Source organism: Canis lupus, chromosome 34, assembly GCF_003254725.2.
Source record: "Canis lupus dingo isolate Sandy chromosome 34, ASM325472v2, whole genome shotgun sequence".
In the NCBI taxonomy this organism is placed as follows: domain Eukaryota; kingdom Metazoa; phylum Chordata; class Mammalia; order Carnivora; family Canidae; genus Canis; species Canis lupus.
This window is the reverse complement of record NC_064276.1, coordinates 25,375,405-25,395,174: the sequence shown is the minus strand read 5'-3', so window position 1 is coordinate 25,395,174 and position 19,770 is coordinate 25,375,405.

The window sequence follows — 19,770 nt, the reverse complement described above, 5'->3', positions numbered from 1 at the left end:
ATGAATTCTCTGTAATTTGGAGACGTATAGTGATGGAAATGAAGAGAAACTTGGATTTACGGGTGAATTTGCTCAGCCATGCAGAAATGGGCAGGTAACAGTCTCTCAGCTCATTTTAAAACAGTCATTCAAGAACAAGACTGAATCAAAAAATTAAAAGGCATCCTTTTTGAAAAAAAATAAAAAGGCTACTCCAGCCAGCTTCCCAAGATGCCTTTACAAACTTCAAATGGATCATTCCATCAGCTATTTGTTGCACATTTTATTAATCCCAGTGCAGAGGTAAACTGGAAAATCTAATTCCTTTTATGTAGAAAACTGGATTTACTGCTTCTTTTTATAATGCACTTTAGTCATATAAATACACAGATTTACTTACAGAGTTCTCGTTTCTTGTGTAAAACCACTACTGTTTGGTCCAGATAAAATGTTAAAAGGCTTGTTTGCAGCTTTTCAAGGAAGTAAAGAAAAAATGTTTTAATACTCAGAAGGTAAGCTGAGTACAGATATTTAAATGTTGAATTTGAAGCAAAGAGAGCATAAAGGAAGAGCCCTGAGCCATTAAGTGGTACACAGAGATATGGTTATACACGAGCATTGAGCAGGCAGGTGGCTCAAGCCTATAAATATATACATAATTAAGGGTAGAAAGAAAAGAGCTTTGGCAAATTAACTTCTTAGAGACAATAGCTGTGATTTTGTTTAGGCTTACAAATAAGTCAATAATGTCTGGGGAGCACATATGGACTTCACCTTGTCTGAAAAATTCCACAGCTCATGAATAGTGAGGTTGGAAGCATCACACACTGGCAATCTATATTCAAATGTAATGAGGAGAAGGACGATATTACCATGAAGAATGTTGTCATATTACATTGTGCCTGTGTGGCTTAACTACTCATCCAACCTTGCAAATGGCCATTTGCCTGGACTCAATAGCAAATGTGCTATCGACGGGAGGGTGGAGGTGGGAGGCCGATTTTATTTGTTTTACTACACACACACCTTTGGGAGGCTCGACGATAAAATGCATGGGCTGAATGTAGGAGTGATTCTCTTTTCAAGGCCACATTTATCTATAATAAATCCCAAGTGGAATTAATAATGACCAATTAAGCTATTTATTATTTTAACTCTTGCAGTCAAGGGCAAAACAGTGTTTATGTTTATTGATAGAAGGTCGATGGCAAGACGGCTGAAGATGGCTGGGCTCACCTTTAAGCACACTCAATAAGCACATATTGACTGAACAGCCTCCGGACTTCCTCACATTCCAGTGCCCAGTCTTTTCTGTCTAGGATATTTTTTCTTATCTCTCCACTGCCATCTGCTTCATCCATTTATTCAGCAAATATCTAGTGAATTAGACACTCCACTTTGTGGAAAATACAGAGACACTTAAGACACGATCATCCCTCAAGGAGCTTACCATTGTCAGGTAATACCACAATGGGTCCCAGTGAGGGATAGGCATATCAGAATTATTTACAAATACCCATGCTCACTGCTATCTCTTCTTCTATTTTGGATTCATTTTTTAAAGATTTTATTTATTCATTCATGAGAGACACACACACACACAGAGAGGCAGAGACACAGGCAGAGGGAGAAACAGGCTCCATGCAGGAAGCCTGACGTGGGACTCGATCCCATGTCTCTAGGATCATGCCCTACACTGAAGGCGGGCACTAAACCACTGAGTCACCCAGGGACCCCCTATTTTGGATTCATTTTTGGTGGGAGAGGCAAGCAGAGTTTGTACACAAGTTTTGAAAATCTCCTCAAATGATTCTGATTTAAATCCCCTCCTCCACTCCATACACCTAACAGCAATTCAAGACAATCATTATCAGCCCTCTAGTAACTGAGAGGAGGGTATCCCATCCACTGCTTCATATAGACTCAAACTACTCAAGCTGACCAGTACTTCTGTGTCTTTGCTCATCTCTTTCTACTATGGGCATGGCCCATATTTAATCAGTGTGGCCCAGAGCCTGAGTCTATAAGGTTCTAACAGATTTGGAAGCCAAAGCTGAAAGGGGGAAAAAAAGCCCAAATCTTTTGGTTCACTCATTTAACTTCTCTGGGCCTGTTTCCTTATCTATAAAATGAGAAGTCAGGACTGGCTTTGAGTCTATAATTTCTTTGCCAAGATGTATGAGCACTTTCTTTGAGAAAGCCAGTCCTATGCTATATTGACACCTACATAAGAGCACACCTGGGGTTAAAAACTTAGAATTCCCAACTTCTACTGTCTTACTGCTTTATGTCCTTAGTCATCAAATCAAATCTCATGAAGGTGAACCTTCAGCCTGAGGCTCTAGGGCCCAGAATCATAGGCCTCTCCTCCATTTTCCCATGTTGATGGTGGGGGGATGGGAGGCAGGAGGGAACCATGGAGGAATTCAGAGCATGAAAACAAGCATATTGTCTGCCAACTCCAGCCTTTGCTTCAGCAACTGCCTCAGCTCCAGCCTGGACGACCCCCTGGTGAATGGCAGATCCTGGAACCATCAAACAGAATGGTCATATAGCCAGACCCCCTGCCTCCATGGGCAATCCCATTCAAATAAGTGTGAGGGCCTAAGAAGGCGGGTTTGGGGCTTATGAAAACAGCTCTTCTAGGCTCTATTTCTAATCTATGGCCTGGAGGAGTATCCTGTGCCACCCCTCAGAGGTATAAGAGAAGAATATGGCCACAACATCCTCAGAGGCCAGTCTGCCTGCCCCCTTTGACTTACATCACAGCTCACTCTATGTCCCACAAGCCCACTCACCATGACAATAAAAATAGCTCAAAAGGGAGGGCTCATTTAGCCTCTTTCCCCCACTGACTATCCTGTGCTCAGCACCACCTTCATTCACTCAAGAAGAAACCAACCTTAGCAGATATTTTTAAGGCAAAGCTCAGGTGACCAACTAAAATATAATCCTCTTCACGTAGCAATCCTACTAAAAAAATAAATGTTTTCTATCTACTCCGGTTCTCAGTTAAGAAAGTCTGAAAAGCCTGACCTTGAAACACTAAGAGAAGGAAAGGCACAAATTTCCAAAGATGGTAGCACTGCAGAAATACTGAAGACACACAGACCTGAGTTCGAAGACACTATTCTCTAAATAGGGTCTTTGTGTCTTTGGGTAAGCCATTGAAATTCCCTCAGCCTGGGATGCCTGGGTGGCTCAGTGGTTGAGCAACCACTTTGGCTCAGGGCTTGATCCCAGGTCCCAGGACCGAGTTCCGCAGTGGGCTCCCTGTGGGGAGCCTGCTTCTCCCTGTCTGTGTCTATGCCTCTCTCCTGTGTCTCTCATGAATAAATAAATACAATCTTTAAAACATATAAAAATTAAAAAATTCCCTCATCCTGATTCTTTCTCTGTAAAAGAAAAAATACCCCCCTTATCAAGTTATTTTGAGAGTTTAAATATGAAAAGTTCCTGAGGCATCATAAGTTACTTAAGAAATAGTAACTCATAATAATCAAAAGTATCCAAGTATCCAATTGTCTTCAGTATGCCATTAGCCTATAAAGACAAGGACTATGTTTTAGTCATTTTCATATTCCTCCTACCTACTGTGCCATGTGCCTTCATATCCATTCCATAAGGTTATTATTTTTTTTTTTTTTTGAGCATCTATCATTCCCACATTCCCAGCTAGGTGCCAGGGACACAGCAATGGGGAAGACAGTGGTGGCTCCTGCCCTCATGCAGCTCACAGTCTACTGAGGGAGACAACAGTTAAATAAGTGCCATGAATAAATAAAATATGTCTTAGTCTCCTCAGGTTGCCATAACAAATACCACAGAGTGGGTGGTTTAAACCACAGACATTTATTTCTCAGAGTTCTAGGAGGCTGGGAAGTCTGACATCAAGGTGCCAGCAGATTTGGTTCCTGGTAAGAACCTTCTTCCTGACTTGGAGACAGCCATCTTCTCACTATACCTCACATGGCAGAGAGAGGAAGTTCTGGTGTTTCTTTCTTCTGTTACATGGACACTAATCTCATTGTGGGGGCTCCAACCTCATAACCTCATCTAAACCTAATCACTTCCCAAAGGTCCCACTTCCCAATAACCATCACATTGAGTGTTCGGGCTTCAAATGTACCAATTTTAAAGAGACACAAGGATTCAGTCCATAACACTATATAAATGAATTAATTAATTAGTTAATGATAATCTTTTAAGGTTTTTTTTTTTTTTTTCCTGCATTCAACAGCCCAGAAAATGTCAAGGGCACAAATGGAAGAAAATTTGGGACTACTTCCAATAATTACCTTCAAGCCTAGGGACTCGGGCTGATGGGCTGATCCTCATTAAGTGGCAGGTTTCTCCCCAAGAGCCATCCCCTGAGACCTGTCAGGCTAGCTAGCCCAGGCAGCACTTTGATCTGTCCTCATGGCCCCTTCTATCCCACTGGCAAAACGTTCTGGTTCCTGGCCTTACTGTTTTACATCCAAGCTGTCTGAAATGCAATAACATTTTTTTAAAGAGCAACCAGGATTTTAATTAAAGTACCAGAGATCCAGCCAAAGATATTTTTCTAAAAGAGAAGAAATATCTGTTTTTGGAGACAGAACATTTCGTAACAGAGATCTCACATATTTTGATAAATGGTAAACAGCGACATGGACTGTACCCTCACAAGAACCCAACTGCAGGGTTTATGTGTATGCACATGTGTGTGCATGCACACACCCATGTGTGTGTTTAGTGCTCACCCCGCCTAATGAAGACAGAGTCAGGGAGACAAATGCTCTCTAGCTCCTTCAACCATTCAGATATTTAAGACAAACACAGTCAATGGAAAAATATAAGGGCCTGTCTCTTACGGGCAGATTACCTTTTGTGCTCTCTGATTTCCTTTGATTTAAAAGGCTTTGCTGGGACGTCTGGGTGGTTCAGCGGTTGAGTGTCTGCCTTCAGCCCAGGGCATGATCCCTGGGTCCTGGGATTGAGTCCCACATCGGGTTCCCTGCATGGAGCCTGCTTCTCTCTCTGCCCATGTCTCTGCCTCTCTCTCCGTGTGTCTCATGAATAAATAAATTTTTTTTTTAAAAAAAGGCTTTGTTTATAAGACTTCATGCAAACAGCACTAAATAAGAACCCAACTTCTGCAAGTGAGGTTGGCAGAAGTATACCATATACCTAATGAGACCATGTGGATAGTGCAATTCCATGCCACTCATACTCATAGGTAAAGGAGTTTAAAATAAAACAAAGCTCCAGTACTATAGGTGACAGTTTAGCAAAATCATTCTACCTGTGACTTCTCTTTATGAAGAGAAATTCATGCTTACTGCTTGGAAGATCCCTGACAATTCCCACACATCAAGCCAGTAAGAAGCTAAAGAAGCCACCCAGCTTCCTCCATGAGCCTGAAAGCCTATGCAGGCAATGGTGCACCCATGTCCATCTTCAGGCCCATCCAGGGGTCCTTAGATACTATAAAATTGAGGCATTAGTGGAGGACTTGTTAGGAGCTGGCTACCATCTCAGGCAGAAGCTGGAGGTTTGGAAGCCTCTGGTGTCCACCCATCCCCAGAGGTTGTCACCGCCACGGGGCCAGCAGCCACAGATGGTGTCCTGCACAGACAGCTGGGAGGCAGACAGCCATGGATCTGCGTGAAGCACCAGCCAAAGTGCTGGCTGGGTGCCATTACTGGGCCTGTGGCCCTAACAGGAAGCTGGGGTAGTGGTATTAGTCCCTTTTCCCTGGCATTATGGGTATTGTTTCTCTGGATCCAAATGGCAAAGGATAAGGAAGTGATTTCATGAGAGGATAATAGACACTGTCATGCTAGACAGACATCTCAACCCTAAAAACTAATTTACCTAAGGGAAAATTGATATAATTCCCCCCTCTGGTACAGCAACAGTGATCAGGCTAAATTACCCTCAACCAAGCTTTTTACATTGATTCCATCTGGTGATCGTAGATATAAAATCACAAGATATGGGACGCCTGGGTGGCTCAGTGATTGAGCGTCGGTCTTCAGCTCAGGGTGTGATCCTGGAGTCCTGGGATAGAGGCCCACATCGGGCCCCCTATGGAGAGCCTGCTTTGCCCTCTGCCTAGGTTTCTGCCTCTCTCTCTCTCTCTCTCTCTGTGTCTCTCGTGAATAAATAAATAAAATCTTTTTAAAAAAATCACAAGATACTATAACACACACAATTCTATATTTATTATTACATATTTTGCTATAAAACAAATATGTTGTATTATTTAAGTGATAACAGCGAGTGACAATCTTTCAAGCCCTGAAAGATCTGCTGGTGGAATAAAATGAGAGCAGTGTGCAATTACCACCCACAGAAATCCAAAGTATGAAAGGCAAGTGACTAGGAGTCAATTGCCAACTCAAAATTAAGAAGTGACATCTATGCAGTGATTCTCAAAGTGTACAGAATACGAAGGAGTTCCACAGCAAGCACAGTTAATCTTCACTTCAGAGGAAATGGACCCATGTTCCATGTGGTATAGGGGACAAACAATGGACTAGGGTCTCAGTTGCTGCTCCATCACCTAGCATTGTGACCTTAGCCTCAGATCTCCCAACAGTGTGATGGGTATTTTGTCTACCTAGACTACTTTATAGTGTTGATGTATGGAAAAACAACAACACGTGTACCAATTTGTATATCAAACCAAACACAGCATACAAATGTATTGTGGTCTTATTGCCCTACCTCAAACCAAAGCATCAGAGAATCACTAGTAAATCATTACTGTTCTATCCACATAATGTCTTAGCAAAGGGAGAAAGTGCCTATAAAAACCTTAAGAGGGAATCAGTGTATGGAGGATTAAGCCATAAGAAAGAGAGAGACAAGAAAATCAAACTCCCACCCCCCATGCCTAACAATCCAGCCCAGTCAGGGGGTAATGCACTTCAATTAAGTGCTAGGCTTCCAGAGAGCCTTGTAGATTGACGATCAGAATTCTTGCTCAACTGAACTGAAACCTTACAAAGTGGCCACCACTAAGACTCACCAAGGAATTCCTCATATAAACAGTAGTCGATGTCAATTAACCTTTGTGAACATGAAAAATAAATGGAAAGGTTGAGGAATTAACAGGGAGACAAACACAGATGCCAGACACAAGCATGATGTTACAGTAAATGCTACAATCGCATGGTAGTTAATTTTAGTATAGTAGGAATGGCTCTCATGATAAAAGATCTTTTCTAAAAGTGGAAGTGCATTACAAATAGGGGCTGAGTTTAATCTATATTTTCCCCTATTGCACTCTGATTAGTCCCACATCTGCACTGAGACTACAAATATTTATTGAAAATACCATATTGATGCCTTCTGAATGTCTGAAGAATCAGTAAATATAACTGCATTCAGCTGTGTATTACTCAACTTCCTTAATTGATGATTCAAGCAAAATTAATTAAATTCCTAAATTATGAAGACATCTTTTCTCTTAGAAAAGAAGGATTCATGGGTTATAGAACTGAGTGAAAACCTCACTCAAAAAAAAGAAAAAAAAAAAAGAAAAAAGAAAAAGAAAACCTCACTCGAATCCCATACCAGGCTGGGATAATAACCTGGTTACAATTTACCACCCCCACCTGTTAGCCTAGCCCCTTTCTTTTCATGTCCCCACCTCTATCAAGCAATATGTGGGGCCTCATAGGCATGTGAGTGGACAACCCAGAGAAGTGCAAGCTCTTTTCAGATCACTCCCAATCCATGGCCATAAACACCCCTGTTGCACACCCCTTGGGCTTAAATATGTACACACTAGTTATGCAGTCCTAGCCTCAAGATTTTAGACCAGAGAAAGAAGTCTTCAAAGGTCCTGGAAATGACCTTGGAGACATTTAGGTGGAGATTTCTGAAGTCTAGTTTATGAGACCATACTCTAAAATGGGGGCCAGAGACTCCAGGTGAGCAGGTTCCTGGGTTCCTTGATCCTTGACCTAATAGGGGAGGGCACAGCTAGGAAAGGACACAAGCTGGGGCCTCTAAGATGCAGGGCGCAGCACAGAGAGTCTAGGTACCCAGGTCTCAGGAGGTAATTCTTGAACCCATGGCCCTTCCATCTAAACACTCTTCCTTCTGTGATTCCTTTAATGGTAAATTTGATGAATAAATGATCTGTATCCATGGTTCATTTTTTCATCAGCCTTTTTTGTTGTTGTTAGCCTTTGATTTTGCAACCTGTCACATTATAACCTGTGTCCTCACTACCTAGTGTAATTATTTTCTGTAAGAACACTCATAATTTTCACTACCTAGTATAATTATTTCTCTAAGAACACTCATAATTTTCTTCTTAACAAATTTAATTGTCTCTGGCATTTTCCCCCTCCTATTTTTAACTGCTAAGATCAGTCTTCACCTAGACCCTACATGGCCTTGTTCTGTTCTTGTGCCTTTAATGCCATTTTCATCTGTTTATTCTGCCACTACTTTAACTTCCCTTCATTCTATATTCATCCATTAAAGGTAAGTGCTGCTCTAGACCAAGTATTCTTCCAACTTGTCATGTAGATGTTTATCTACTGCCATGGTTAGCTGATCCCAAATGTACTTGTTCTATTTTCTTTGACCCAGAATTCATCTCTTCCTGATTTTTAGCAAACCAAATACCTTTTCGTTTTTAAACTCTTGAAGATATCTTTTCGAAATATTTCCACATTAACTCCACTCAGTCCTAATCAGTCTAGATAATATATAATAATGCCAAAGTTAGAACTCAGATTCTGGATAAGTATAATAGATAAGCACACAGATGGTAAAGAGGGTTCTTATTTGCCAAGGCTAAATGATTGTTATTAACCTATACTCCTAGAGTCATGTTGCCCACACTTCGATATGCACAGGAATCATCTGGGGATCTTGTTATCATGCAAGTTCTGGAACAACAGGCCTGGTTGGGGCCTGAAAAGCTTCTCCACTAGGTGATGGTTAGGCTGAGGTCTGACAAAATGGAAACTCAGACTAGTGGTTACTAAGGGAACAGCCTTTCATGAGAGGAAACAGAAAAAGCTACAGCCCAGAGTCAGGAATTAGATCAGAGTGAAACATATTTCCCATCCTAGGAGTGTAAAAAAAGCATGGACTCTGTATTCAGGTAAATATGTGTTCTAATCTCAACTGATCTATTATGGATCAGCTACTTAACCCATTTTCTATCAAAAAAATTATTTCTTGCCAACTGTTGGAAACTTTCCTAAACGCCAGAGAATATGACAGATGTGATCTTACTCTTACGAAGCTCCCATTCCAGCCTTCTTAACCTGTTTCCTCATCTATAAAATAGGTAAAATAATGCTAATTTTTCATTAGACATCAAATGAAATAATGTCTTGAAAATTTTGGTATACAATACTTAATGAGTACTCAATACTTAGAATCTCTATTTTTCCTTACATATTTGGCAATATAATGTTGATAAAGTGTATATGCCTTTTGTGTATTTAAAATTGATTTTTAAATGTTTTATTTTTCCCCTTAGATTACAAATTCTTGAATTTAGAAAACATAATCTTTTATAGCTGTTTAGCACCTTGGAGGGTACTTCATTCACACAATTCTTCAACAAATATTTTACTGAGTGCCAAACAAATAAATTGTTGGGTGACTGTATTATAAGGAAAAGTAGCACAAAATAAAAGGAGAAAAGAGTGATGGAGAAGGGGAAATGTTATACTGAGAGTGGCCAAGGAAGCCTCATTGATAAGGTAACATTTAAAGATTTATTTTTTAATTTATTTATTCATGAGAGAGAGAGGAGAAAGAGAGAGGCAGAGACACAGGCAGAGGGAGAAGCAGGCTCCATGCAGGGAGTCTGATGTAGGACTCGATCCCAGGTCTCCGGGATCAGGCCCTGGGCTGCAGGCTGCACTAAACCACTGAGCCACCCGGGCTGCCCCGATAAGGTAACATTTAGCCTGAACTGAGGATTCAGGGTGCAAGCAGTCTGTTTCCAAGAAGAGTCTTTAGGCAGAGGAAACAGCAAGTGAAGAAGTCCCAAATGTTCTGTGTGTTTGGGGAAGAGCAGAAAGGCCAGAACAGCAAATTCTTTCATTTTATAAAAGAGGAAATTGAGGCCTTGAGAAATGACTTTGACAGACCCAAGTATATTAATTAAGTTAATTTTAGCTGCTATAACAAAATAAACATAAACTCAAACTGTAGAAGTATATGTCTTGCTTATATTGCCAGTGTCCCAGAATAGCAGGGCACTCTCCTCCAGGGGACTCAGGCTGCTTCCATATTGTATCTCTGCCATCTTCAAAACAAGACTTCCAGCTCACTTCAAGTGTGAGATCCCCAGTGTCTGATAGGGAGAGAGTATGGAGGATCACATATAAAAGGTTTATAACAGGCCAAACCTGGAAGTGGCACACACGAATTCTGCTCATACTCACTATCATCTAATCTCTTGACTACCACCTATTACACAGGAGAATAGGAAATGTAGTCCAGCAGGAATATGAGGACAAAGGATTTGGTGAGAAGCTAGCTAGGCTCTACCAGGCCAAGGCACCTTCCTCTTAGTGCTATGCTTTCTTCCTTTGCATATGCATGCATGAAAATAATGCTCTCTATAAAGTCGTCTTTATCTGAGCCATAGTTGCCACTAATAATAATATAAGACAGGAGATTGAAGAATTCCTAGTTATCTGTTGCCAGCTAAAACATATTCTACTGTCAAGTAGTTTAATCTTACTAAGATGGGAATACAAGAACAAGAAAGATACCTATAATGGATTAAAGGAACAAGCAGAGATATGTTGTGATGAGAAAGGAATATTGCATAGACAGAAAATCATCTGCCCACTTCATCTGCCTCCACTGGTTCACAAGATCCATATGCAAGTCAGCAACCAGCTGCTTTCTGAATTTTCTTACTCCAGTATCTCACATTAGCAAGATTGTTGTGAGGATCACTTAGAGATTATATATGCAAGAATAAAATTGAGGTATTGTTGTTCTAAAATGCAACTGTATACCTAGATAGAGGTCCTTTTAATGTTACTCTAGGTAGATATTGAGAACATAATGCTATCAATTTATTGAAGTTGTTTAAATTGACATCTGTCAGGGCTATATATATTAGTATAATCCATAGCAGTTGTGATAGATTAAATTAATGATTCCAATACCTCACCTTCTCTGTATCCATATCCTTGTCATGCCTTCTCTCTCTCCCCCCCCCCTTTTCTTAATAAAATGTAATTACAAGTAATGGAAAGAAAATATCTGCATTAGGGAGGCAAGAAATTAGAGTCATACAATAGAACTGGATTACTCTGTAAAAAGTCCTTTTCAATACTAAAACCAGTCCAATTAAAACTTCCCAAAGTAATATCCAACTAAGGAAACCATGATTACCAGGGAATAAGTCAGTATGTAAATAATCACTAATGAACAAAATCTATGGTGTGAAAACTCTACACATTTGTCTTGAATTAATAAGGTAAAAATGCCTTTTTAAAACATAGTCTTCTGTAGTTTTAAAATTCTTAGGCTAAAAATTATATAAGTAAAGTCAAATGAACCCATCCTATACAGGTATCTGCAACAATATCAATAGCATGGATAAACATAACATGGATAATATCTCAAGGTTTGAGATGAATAAAAGTGGTCCTTTGACAGAAAATATTACTTAAAATTATATTAGGTTGGATTGTATTTAATACTCATTAATGACTAGAAAACACTGTGCAAATTAAACCCATCGTGGATTGTTAATTGAGTAATACACATAACTGAAAAACCCTCCCACAGTAAATGTTAAATGAAATTCATGAAAAGATTAAAATAATACATAGAAAAACTTTAGGAAAGTGTCCACTAGTCTGAAAAAAAAGTAAGAGCTGACTCATATTTTATTTCAAAAAATATTTGCTCAGCATTCACCCCGAGTATTTTATGCTGACCACCTCTGCAAATAAGCCTATTAACCCCAGTTATCAGAAAATAATCATAATTCCTCCATATCTGGACATGAGCTTTACAACTTTACTTGCATCTAGTACTTAAGACTTCCTTTTACAAGGATAAGTTAATGATGATATAGAGAATTACTGTGACTTTTGGGGCATGCTTGATGTAGTTAATTCAGCGGTAATGGGTAATATATGGGCATGGGGTACACACAATATAAAGAGAATTATCCTTTCTCAGAACTCATATTTACTTCCTGTTCCACTGATTTGCCAAATAATCACTGATCATGTGCTCTCTGTGACATTCCTTGTCTTGTCAATCTGTATTAATACATTATTCTTATGCTAGTTTAATTTCTTCATCTTGCCACTCTGAGAACAGAAACATACATGTTTTGACTTTTTTGAAAGCACTTTGCACACTTTTGTAGGTGCCAAGTTATAATATCTGTCGATATGATGAATCAATTTAGAATCTTTGAATCTTTTTTAGATTAGGCCAGAACAAATTAAAAGTAAATCCAGAGGAGAATATAGTCTTTTCTTAAAACTGAGGATCTGAAGCCTCTATTGAGGTGTTGATTTTTATCAGTAATTATAAGAAAAGTTTTGAATAGAAGTAAATACAGGGATGATGTAGAGAGAATAGACTAGAGGAGGAAGGAAACGCCAATGGATTGAAAAGCACATCACAACCAAACTTCATAAAATCCACCTACCAAAGAGTTGACTAATATCTCTGTAAACTTCACATCCAAATACCAAAAACATATAAAAGATTAAGACTGAATGGTCAGTTGGGAAAAACTTTCAATGATATCATCCTAATTACAAAAACTGAAGATTTAATAATGAATTTAAGCCTTTAAAATGCATGTCTCCAGGAAATGCTAATCTACAGAATGAGGTATATTTGATTTTAAAATGAATTTAATTGATAATTACCTTATAATAGATTCATATTTTGCTTGATATATTTTTATTTTTAAAAGTATAAAGAGATGGGCTCCTGGATGGCTCAGTCAGTTAAGCATCTGCCTTAGGCTTAGGTCATGATCTCAGACCAAGCTTGAGTCAGACTCCCTGCTCAGTGGGGAATCTGCTTCTCCCTCCCCCTCTGATCCTCAACCCCACTCATGTGCTCAGTCTCTCTCTCTCTCAAACAAATAAGATAAAATCTCTTTTAAAAAAGTATAAAGAGATAACTTTGAAGAAAAGACTGTTGTAGGCAGAATAATGAATGGCCCCCAAAAATGTCTACAACCTTGAAACTAACTAAATGGCAAAAGGGAATTAAGGCTGCCAGTGCAATTAAATCTGCTAATCATGGATGCCTGGGTGTCTCAGCGGTTGAGCATCTGCCTTTGTCTCAGAGCATGATCCTGGAGTCCTAGGATCGAGTCCCACATGGGGCTCCCTGCATGGAGCCTGCTTCTCCCTCTGCCTGTGTCTCTGGCTCTCTGTCTGTGTATCTCTCATGAATAAATAAATAAAATCACCTAAAAAAATAAATAAATCTGCTAATCAATTGACATTAGGATATGGAGTTTCCTGGGTTATCTAGGTGGGTCCAATGCAATGACAAAGGTCCTTAAAAGTGGAAAATGGAGGAAGAAAAATTAGTGTTGACATGATACAATGTGAGAAAGACTCCACCAGCCACTGCTGGCTTTGAAGATGGAGAAGAAGGCCTATGAGCCAAGGAATGCAAATACTCTCTGGAAGCTGTAAAAAAGCAAGGAAATGGATTCTTCCCTACAGCTTCAAAAGAAATGTAGCTCTACTGATATCTTGATTTTAGCCAGTGAGGCCTGTGTCAGACTTCTGACCTCCAGAAATATAAGATAATGAATTTGTGTTGTTTTAACACATTAAGATTGTGGTAACTTTTTATAGCAGCAATATACCAATATCCAAAGGTCAAACAGTTTAAAAGTCTACAGACTACTATTTATTTGATATTAATCTCAGATTCACTAAAAAAGAAACAAAATGTACTCTTAAAAATTAGTTGCAGCATCAATAAAACAAGTAAACCCAAGCCAAGAACAATAAAAGTAACAATAATAAGAAGATCCAAATAGGACAATATTTTCAGGGGAAAAAAAAAAAAACAAACTCAAAAAACAGTTATGTGATTTTAAATCTGCCCTCTTTGGACAGCTTAGTAGCTCATTTTCTTTCACAATGAGGTATAAGGTATAAAATATATTTTTAAAAATGTGATGAAATGTGTCAGAGAAAATAATGTGCCTTAGCACTGCTCCCCTCAAGTATATTGCTTTGGTGTAGTCCTAAGCCCTACTTTAGCTTGAATTTTAAAGAGCATAATGCTTCAAGTTCTCTGATGAGAGGATGTACTAAACAAGGAATAGAGAACAGGTAGATTGTGACAAGGTCAAAATAAACTGTTCCCAGGGTAATGGCAAAACTCCAGCTGTTCATCATTTCATCATAGGCAATGTAGTGGAATAGCAGGAGAGGAGGGGATCTTGCTGAGGCTGAATTTAATATAGTCTCTTAATTTTGAGAAACTTCAAAATTCAAACTCCACATATACTGTGTTTAAACATAAGTATATACAAATCAGCAAGCAGATATGTAAAGGGAATCGTAAATCACCTAAAGAAGGCAGAAAAACAATGGTTACTTCATTACTAAAAGCATCAACCATAACTAGTTACAAGAGAGTTCAGATGGGCCTTGCCCTAAGTTGAAAGATTACTTCTAAAAAGCATCCCACTTCTGTGGGGTTTTTTGTTGTTGTTGTTGTTGTTGTTTATTTTTTTTTTTTTTTAATTGCAGGGAGAGGGGGCAAGAAAAAGACCATGGATCAGGAAACCCAAGTTCCAGTGTTGACTTGCCCAGTAATTTATCTTTGTGAATATAGGTTTGCCAGTTGAAAACTAAGGAGATGCAATTAAATTAATATGTCCCAAAGTTTGGGATCTTTTTAATGGAAAGAGTAGACGAGCTGGTTAGAAGTATTAAATAATACTGAATCTCTGAGTAAGAAAATTATTTCCTTTTCAATTCTCTTTTTAACTTTCTAAGAAGGTCAAGAGAAAAGTCTCAGCTTGGTGTTAGTATTAGCTTTGACACCTCCCTAATACCAGCAAATCTCCTTTTTTAACAAAGGGCACACCTTGAATTTAGTCTTCCAAAGGCAGCCTTTAGCTAGAATTAAAATGTTGCTTTACCTTTACTATATTAAGGTATATATATTTTTTCTATTTATGGCATATAAAATTGATTACAATATAATGTAATTTATGCAAATAAAAACTGGAAGTTGGTTTAAGAAAAAAATATTAACTAGAGAATATATATATAGGTGCTAATTACATAGAGTTGAGAAATGGTGGATTGAATTATTTCTAGGATCCTTTCTCATTCTAACTATAGGCCAATGATCAGAAACCTTGCATCCACTATCAATGCAAATTTTGAAGCACTGTCTATGCCACTTAGTTGCTAAGACAACTCTTGGAATTGTTCTATATTATTATTTTTTAGAAGGGGGAGGGGCAGGAGGGGAAGGAGAAAGCGAATCCTAAGCAGGCTCCATGCCCAGCATGCAGCTCAATGTAGGGCTCAATCTCATAACCCTGAGGTCATGACCAGAGCCTCAATCAAGAGTTGAACACTTAACCTACTGAGCAGCCCAGGCACTCCGGAATTATTCTATTATTGCATTACTGTATACATGTCTTGTTTCCTGAAAAGAAATCATAAAACCAGGTAAAGCAACATATGTACTTCATTAATGTATATTGAATGAATAAATGGAATCTTCTCTTATATAAGGATCTTTCTGGACCTAAGGAGAAGCTTAAATTTAAAGCTACATCTACATCAGCATATTATACTGTTTCCCTGTTTATATACCTTTGGGAATGTTAGAAACATAAATCACTTCAGTCACTGTTTCAGATCTCAAGTTCCTTCAAAACCATGCACTCCAATACTATTTGATAGCTCAAACCTGTATCTCAAAGTGACATTACTGGCATGTCTTGTCTATCTTTGTCTAATAGAGAAGGTATAAGAAAGTGGATGTCCATATGTCTCATCTGCCAAACCAGGTCTTGTGGTACAAAATCAGGAGAAAGGAAAAAGGGAGGGGGCCATTCAAAAGCCAGCCCAGACAAGGAAAGTCATGAAAATACAGGAACTGCACACTCCTGTGGGCCTTGCAAGAGTAATGGCTTGTTGCATGTGTAGGAGAGGGGAGTAGGGAGAAAGATGAAGCAGAAAAAAAATATGGGGTTCAAAACAGAGGCATTGTCTTCCTGAGCAGAAATAAAGTGATTCATGTGCCAGGCTTTCTGGGTCAGCTACTTGCTGATTATGTGACATTGGATAAGTTGCTTAACTTCTTTTGCTTCAGTTTTATCAGCTATAAAATGGGGTTAATAATAGTACCAAACTCAGTGAGTTTCTGTGAGGATCGTATTAACATTAATACATGTAAGTGTGTATAGTAGTCCCTTCAAGCATAAAACATGTCCTGTATTGTCTGTCATTTGTAGCACTACTACAGTGGATTATCTTCATCCATCTCCAGATCTTGCCCTGACTCACTGTTCCCTTAAAAGGCAGGGACTATGCGTTATTCACTTTTATTTCCAGAACCTTGAATAATCCATAACACACAGTTGGACCTTAGTAAACTCTCTTTGAATGAATTCATTAACAGACCAATGCTACTACAGTGATTCTCATCAATATACAGCCCAACTCCTTTAAAGGATATAACACATGTAGTCATTAAAATTAGAAAAAAGGAAAAGCTTTAATTCACTTCAATACAGTTTGGGTGTTATTTTTACGGAATTAAAGGAAACTTTACAACACTTACTGTGCATCAAAAAAAAAAAATGATAAAGAAGAAAGAGTGGGAGATTGCACAGAACATTATCAATTTGTGCCAAGAATTTTAAAACCCAATCTGGTCTTTCATACACACACTGCAGAAGGTAAATAATTTCTTCAATAATCCTTTATTTTTCCCAACATTACTAGTTAACTCGAGGAGAGCGATTTAGTCAAGATGGCTAGGACATTACAGAATTTGGATGAAGACTTGATGAGGGATGTTGTTCTCTAACAGCCAGCTGAGAGGTTCTCTATCGACATGTTTAATGGTCTCTCCATCCTTCATAATGCCTCCACCTCAGACTCAGCTTGTTTCCCAAAATATGGTGCAACTCGAACTTACCCCTAATAGGAAGTTTTTTGAAAGGCCACAGCAGACTTTTTAAAAGAAAATACATTATTTAACTTTATGATTCTGAAAATGAGATGATTATAAAAAGACACCATAATAAACACATTATTTTAAAGTATATTTTGTAAACCAAAGTTAGTTTATCACCTATATAACATTCTTTCTTTTTTGTGGGGGCTGGAGGTGGTATTTTAAACAATACTTTGAATGCCTGTGGCTGGCTACCTTTGCTGGTTCACTTTGCTTAAAACTGAACCTAGAAGAACAACAAAAACTCTCATTCACCTCCTGGGAGCTAATTAGTGGGGAACTTGCACGCTAAAAAAGTCATCTCCAAACACCACATGTACTTCATTTAAATCTGTAATTCATCTCTCACATTTAAATTAGCAGACAGTTCTAAAAATCTGCCAATTTGATGTTGTTGGAAACTAATATGGCTTAATATTTTCTGAACTTAGCTTTAAAATTTAGTTTGCAGAAATTTTAGCCACTTGTTAATATGATGGCTGTAGAAAATGGCTGTTTTCTCTTTGCTTGCTACTATTTCCTTCTAGAAAACAAGGATGCAAAGACTCCACACCAGATCTGTCATTTGAAACATGTAATCTCTCTTTACATTGTTTCTGCCTTATCAATTAATCAGTCCCTTTATTAAACAATACTGGGTTACAAGGAGTAATGATGTCCACAAACCTAACTTTGACCCATTAAAAGAGCCTTCACATAGATTTAACTGCAACCTTGACAGTTTTATTGTTAAGCTTGACTTGATCTTTAAAATATGGTAGTATTGAAGGCAGCAAACCTAAGTAAATTACCAGTAGCCTTGAGTCAATTAATATAAAGTACATGTGACTGTTATGTAATTTGCTAATAAGATTAACAATTGAGGTGGTTGGTTCCCCAGAAATTCCTAACTGGCTCACTCTCTAAGTGTGAAGTTTCAGATATATAAATAGCCCTTATGAGAAAAACATTTGATGACTGTGATTAATTCAGTTCTAGGCACCTAAGTGTCACAAAATAAGAAAGCATTTGAAGAGTCCCAAAGTTTAGTGTATTGTTACATTAGTTTGCATAAATGGGGGAAAAAAATCTCAAAACATTCTTTTCAATAAAATTTAGGTGTTTCTAAAAAGCATTCCATAAAATGAATATCATGGCATAAGTAATAACAAGCATAACTAGAAGGGAAAAGCACTTTTGTTTTTCTAATTAACTTCATAACCGAGACTGATGTTTTTCCCTAGGATATTTGACTCCCTTTGTTTTACTTCTAATATCTACTGCTTCAAACATGTAACTTTTTCACCGAGCGGGGGATGATTTCAATTGCATTTCAAAACATGAATTTCCTTCTCCTGGGTTCTAAACCCTAGAGCATTTCCTATTTTTGCATTTTTCAAAGGGAATGTTTGGGAAATGCCGAATGTGTCCCTCCATGTCAAATCTCACAGTCTCATATATTTGCTAGGAAGATGGCTGGAAATAATTAAGATCCTCAAAACCATTTTGCTGGGTACTCAGAGTTCTGTCACTCAAACTTTTAATTATAAACTGACATCTAATAAAACAGAATGTCAGGGAGCTACTGCAACCACACTCACTTTGCAGTTTTACTGTGGACATTACTATATCAAAAGCCTGCCTTGCCCATCATTTTTAATTAAATAAAAGGCAAGCCCTCCCAGAGCAAGAATTACAATGAAAGTCAGCTTTTCAGTGGAGCAGCTGTGTAAACGGGTTCTAAAATTAGTCTAGTCATTTCCAAGCTGTGTTTTACAGCTTCAATGTGTCTTCTGCAGTCCATGTCAGGATGAGAAAATGAATTTTCTCAAGAACATCCTAGTCATTTTGGGTTCAGTCCATTTTAATGGTATCATAGCTAACTCAAAGCTCTCAGTCCTAAGGCATAGGGAGGCATGATCAAAAAGTGCTATTTGAGAAGAGTGTTTGCTTTAATTTAGATGGTGTTGACAGACGATGGGTACTGTAATAAAACCACCCTGCCTCTTGCCCAGGGGATGTATAATCTAAACAGGACAAACAAGAATATAATGAACAACTTAGCCTGACAGGCAGTAGCTAGATTCAGATTTTAGGCTTCCTGTCCTTTACTGGGACAGTAAGAAGGAACTTTTCCAATTCCTATTTCTAATACTTGTTTTTACAAAAAGGCATTAGGGGTAATCATAGAAAAAAAATTATGTAAGATGTGATAGCCATTATCTATTCCCTCACCATAAAAATTAAAAAAAAAAAAGACTGAAATAGGTTTTCACCCTTTCTTAACCCAGATTCCTGGACTGACTATCTTAGAAGATTAAGGGATAGTGGGGAGACAATAGGTAAAGGAGAAGAAAAGAATAAGAACAGACTTGGCACCACATAGTAGGAGAACATTAGTAAGAATTTAATTTGTATCTCTGAGAGCATTCAAGTCTATATAGGGCTACAAATAAGTGAGCACTTGCCTCTCTTATCTTTTATTAGTAATAATCTAATGTTGCTAATGCATATGGCACTATGAGATTCCTAGATATAAGGGGGCTTGCAGAATCACTAATCTTTTCTTTACAAAACAGGTATTCTAAGGCTGTAAATTAAGGATGATGGGGC